Raw genomic sequence first — 6000 nt, 5'->3', positions numbered from 1 at the left:
AGTCAAGTATCACCACTTATTGATATTATATTGATTGATTTATGTAATAAATGGGTCATCAGGTTTTAAATCACCAATAAAAGATTATTAATTACACTTTTAATTTCTTTAATATATCTATAATGTTTTTATTTTTTTACATATAACGTGACAATTTTGATTCTAATAATTTTTAATTGTTGAATTTTGGTTTCATCCTAAGGGGATCGACATCTCCAAAATTGAGTTTTGAATGGATAAAGTGGGATTTGAAAAAATTAAAACAACAAACACACGCACATCACAACCAAAAAAAAACTTACATTTTTGGATCACAGTCCATGTTTATTGCCATAGTCCACGTTTGGGACAACATGAATTAAAAAAAAAAACTACTAAGGGACCTAGTTTTGCAACCACAAAAGTGTTTGCTAAGAGTGGGGTTTGAACTCATATTTGCTATTGTATATATTTTTCTTCTTCTTCCTAACATCCACAAATGGGTGTATTAAGAGTCAAACCCAAGTGGAAGATATAAGAGCCTTCAGATCCATCAACAACGTTCTAAAAGAGAGAGTGCGTTTTACTTTGGGACTTAACGGTTAAACAAGCATAGGAGGAAAAAAAAATGTCCAAGATGGGAAAAGTAAGGGGTATGTAAAAAAATCGGTTCGGATTGAACTGAATTGTAATTGAACCTAAATCAAATTATTTTTTTATAAAAAAAATGTAATATTTTATAAAATCAATTTAGTTAACTAAATTATTTCAATAAAACCAGTTCAGTTAGTCAAATTGATTTTTATTTAAATATTTTTATTTTTAAAAAATAATTCAAAAACTAGTTCTAAAATCAGTTCAAAAGTGATTTGACTTTTAAAGTCAATTAAAAACTAATTTAGTTCAGAGCTAATTTTTTAAAATTAGATTGATTTTAAATCAATTTCTAAATTAATTTGACTATTTTGATGTAAAACCAAATGTGTTAAAACATTTCAAAATCAGTTTAGTTCGTAGTTTTTGCACATCCTAATCATAACCTACACTAAGGATCAATTCGTGTAAGTCTATTTGTCACAATGATTTGTCTTTCAATTTTTTATTTGTTTTTAATTTTCAACTTATCCTTATCAACGACAACAATTAAAGTTAGGACATGTGAGTCCATCTAGGACAACCCACAAAGAAAAAACAATCTACCTTATCAACTCCATCAACTATTGGATGACACAATCTTAATGGTTAAACTAAAACTGCCCATTTTGAATCTAAGGAAACCAAAACCAAACAATTAAAATTATGGAGACAAAAATTATCCACACTTATATTAGGATACGAAAAGTACAATTAAATTTCATTTTTTATTTGTTTCATGTGGTTCTAAACAATGTAAATTAATCAATTGAATCAACTTATGAGTTTGGGTTCGAGTATTAACGGACTCTAATCCTACCAGTAATTAGTTAAGGGTTTGAATCCTAATTTTTGTACATGAAGAAATTTTGGTTAAGAGGAAACACACTAATTTTGAATGTTTTTAGACCTCTAAAAGGAGATTAGTCTCGATATCCGACTAAAAATACTTCTTGCAATCATACATTACACCAAATTGATTCAAATATATGGAGACAGATAACCTTACACAAAGATAGTACGAGGACATAATTTCATACCTCAGGAACTCACTGCACTTTATTTTTTTCATCTTGGATGTTACATACTATAGATACTTTAGTTTTTCCCCCCTTTTTTATATTAATTAAAAAAAATATTGATGTTTTACGAATCTAAAATATTATAAATTATTTTTCACCTATATCTCTATTTAATAATTGCTATTGTAGTAATTTATGATGAGTAATGACATATTAATTAAATAAGAGTATTTTAATCTTTGGCCAAATTAGCTTATAAGGCTATAAGCTATTCAAACTAGATTATAAGCTCCTAAAGTGAATTCTCAAACACAATTTAAATTTTCTTTGACATGTCTGCATTAATCTTAAACATCTTTTTCTAGATTTAAATATAAGGAAAAAAATTAATTGAAGTTAATTAAGAATGTTGGTTAACTTTATTTATTTTTCTCAATCATATTTTAAAAAATAAACTTTATTTCCTAAACTATCTTTCACGGTGCTTATTGATGGAAGGCTTTAATTTACTAAAATGATCTTTAAAAATAAAGATTGAATTAAATAAGGAGTATTTTGAGATGATTTCATTAAATAGAGCAAAAATAACTACATTCTGCTTTTATATTTTAGACTACCATACGAGTTTTTTTTCACTTGTATAATATTTGAGTTCGAAAAAAGTATAAATGGAAGAAGTATCTAGATGAAGTCTAATAATTCAAAAACAATAATATAAAAAATTTAAAATTTTTAACAATTTGTTAAATATTGAATTTTTCACTTCACAATATCTGTTTCATTAAAAAAGTTGATACTATTTTAATTAAAATTTTGAATATGTGAATTTACCTAATACATTTTGTAGTCTCAAATCCTTATGTAGTGGTCTCAAATAATCAAATGTTGACTAATTTTATTTTAGTTAATAAGATAATTTTTTCAAGATATTTTTCATTTAATTGAAGTTTTATTTTCAATGGCTTTGTTTAATTTTTTAAGTCAAATTCTAAATTAAAAAGGTAGTGGATGAAAAAAATTATATTTTAAATGAGATTAGTATAATTAAATAATATTAACTAATTTTTTTAATTAGGTGATTTCTTTTATATTTAAAACGGAAGGAGTATATGATTGTAATTTTTCATAAATTTTTATTTTAAAAACAATCATTAATTTCATGAAAAAAATATGTTCCTAAAATCCTTACGTATAGAATTAATGATTAATCAAGAAAAAAATTCATCAACTCTAGGTAATGAGTTTGAGCTTTATGATAGAATTAAGACCTTGGCGAGAGCAATTGAATGAGAGAAGAAAAGACTTTTTAAGTCATTCATTGATTAAATGTGTTATTTCATTATAGTTTGACAATAATGTTATACTCTAGAGTTAACCTTAACTATAAACAATGGAAGGAAATATTACATTACTCTTCTATTGATTCTTGGAGGTAAAAGATATTACTTCATACCATCTATCTACCTTAATTAGTAAATTAATTATGATTAGTTTACTACTAGTTTAATATTAAACATATTGGGTCACACACAAACGAGTGTTCAGTCTTTGCAAAAGAAAATAATTTATTTGATAATTAAATTAGAGAATTTAATTTAATCAAATAAATATTTTAGTAAAATATTATTATATTTTTAACTAGTACCAAGAATATAATTAATATAAAAAGGGGTATTATTTTATAAGTGTGAAAGTTGTCCATTAAATAAGGATAATATTTCATTGCTACATACTAGGAATGTGATTAATTATGATATTATTTTCTGTGAATTATCTTTGTCTTATATCAAGAAACTTATTAAAATAAAAGATATGAGATAATTTTTATTTTTATAAAGATAAAGAGATATTAAATTATTTTAAATCTTTCCTTTTTTCCTGAAAAGGGTCCAAATCCACGTCTCTTTAACATCATAAATAGAAGTATTTATCGGAGGCAAGGTGCAACATACACAAACTAGAGAAGTTTAAGTATAGTTTTAGACATGAAAAGTAGAAAGAAAATTTGTTCTTTAGAGTTCCACTTATCAAAAAATTGATAGCAAATATTAGTCTCGGTATGGATACACGTAGAGTCTTCACACCATTGAAGAAAAAATTTGTTGCTTCAAGAACGCGCATCTAGATACACAAGTCTATTTTTCTCTATTTATTATTATTGTATATTTTGAATGCAAAATAGATCCTAATTTTTCCATTGCAAGTGTTGGGAACACTTCTATGTAACTATCATGAAGAACTTTATCGTCTCCGACGACAACCACGAAAGTGACATGACCTCTGTGTCACTCTGGAATCTTCCACAATGTCAATTTTATTTTCTACTACTTTCAAGATCTAGAATCTCAATTGCTATCCATTCCCAATTTTCATTTAGATCTGGTTGATTTTCATCTTATTTTTTCTTATGTAGATGTAGGTATGGGCTTGATTCAAATACGGGGAGACGAAGATGGATGAGACCCATGGGACTTCAATGGGGATTTTGCGAAAATGATTGTGACATCTAGTAAAACAAAAAACACTTACTAATGGTTTTTGAACTGCCACTAAGTGTGAAAGTGACACATATGCATTACATTAACGATGTTAATATCAATTTGGATAAAAGAACTTAATTGAATTGATTTTAAAAATTAGAGGACCAAAACAATAATTTAGCTTAGAAAAATGGCATTCACATACACCTTTTTATTGAAGATAAATCTTATATGTCCCTTTTAATTCTCTTATTTTATTAATTTTATGGATAGAATGTGTATGATACACAAATAAAAAAAATGACATGTGTAGTTTTATGAAAAAATATGTAACTTTTTAATGTAACATTATTTTTAAAAGAGTTAATTGTAATTATACTTTTTAATTAGGGATGTTTTCTTAAGTTGGCTAGCAAAACCAATAAATTTGAATCCAATAATATATAAAAGATTTGAATATTAGTTTAAACAATAAAATAAAACAACAGCATACACTAATAAAAGGTTTTAATAGTAGTTACAACATTCTAACATTGTAAACAATAAAAAAAAACACATGAGTATATTATTTTGATCCTATTTATACGAAACATGGATCCACTTTAAGATGTATTACTTGTTAATTTTCTTTTATACCTTAATTTATTGTGAAAGATGTTTGCTCATTCTCCATTCTTCATGCAAGTGGATGCATTTATTAACCTATTAATCATACAAACCCATTCATTGGTGGGAAAAGTATCATCTCTTGAATCATGTGTAGTGTCATTAAATATTATCACTACTTTCAATGACTATTTTTGGAATAAGATTTAAATTTATGATATTATTAATAAAATTAATTAACTTACATATTTTTATTGGTTTTGATGAATTAGTTTTTTTTCTTATATAAAGTGTTAGACCCTAATTTCGTCCAGGGACGATAATTTGCTAAAGTTTTGATTCTTGCCAACCGAATTGAGCTGCTTAACATCAGTTATCATGCAATCCGTAAGATTTTTTGACGTTTCGGAAAAGAATACGAAAAATACCCAAAAGGGAGGGCAAAATGGTCATTTGATGACTTTTTCAGGCCCTTGGCTCGCCCAGGCTAGCATTTGGCTCACCTGGGCCACCATAAAGCTTAGGGTTGAAGTAACCAGCTTGCTTGGGCAAGCAAGGTTACTTCTGGAGGAAGCAACCAGCTCGCTTGGGCGAGCTGCTGTGCAACCTCCACCCCTCATTTCCTATAAATAGGTGTGAGGGGGCTAAGGTAAAGGGTTCAGCTTCTTACATTAAGAGCATTTTAGTTGAATTAGTGAGAAGAAGGAGAAAGAAGAAGAAAAAACGAGGCCGAGGCGCTTCCGAATCGCTTCCGTGATCGATTCCTACATCGTTCTTCATCCGTTCTTCGTTCGTTCTTCATCCGTTCTTTGTTCATCGACCGAATAGTTTTTATTTTGGAGCTTTGAATTCATTCTATGCACCCTTAGGGGTCCCCTCTTGCTTTTCGCACCTTCATCTTCATTCTTCGACCATCAGCGATCTCATTTCTTTGTATGAAGCGAGTTTCAACCAATCACTTGTGCCATAATCTCACTTAATCAATGTAAAATAAAGTTTCAACCGATCGTTTGTGTCGTAACCTCGGTTTATCAATGTAAAATAAAGTTCAAACCGTTCGTTTACTTTGCAAGTCATCTTTTAATGAGTTTCAAAGTAAATAAGTGAAAACCAAAGTTAAAATCAACACAAAAAAACAAGCTTTCATCCACAAAAATTGTTTGAATCCGTTCAAGGTCCAACGCCTTAACGGTCTCTTTTACTTTTATCGGTTAAAATGAACCTTTCAAAAGTTTAAAATCAACCCTACGCGTAACTTTCTTGCTTTTAAGAACTACGTA

Source organism: Glycine max, chromosome 6 (genome assembly GCF_000004515.6).
Source record: "Glycine max cultivar Williams 82 chromosome 6, Glycine_max_v4.0, whole genome shotgun sequence".
Taxonomy (NCBI): Eukaryota; Viridiplantae; Streptophyta; class Magnoliopsida; order Fabales; family Fabaceae; genus Glycine; species Glycine max.
This window is presented reverse-complemented; position numbering follows the sequence as displayed.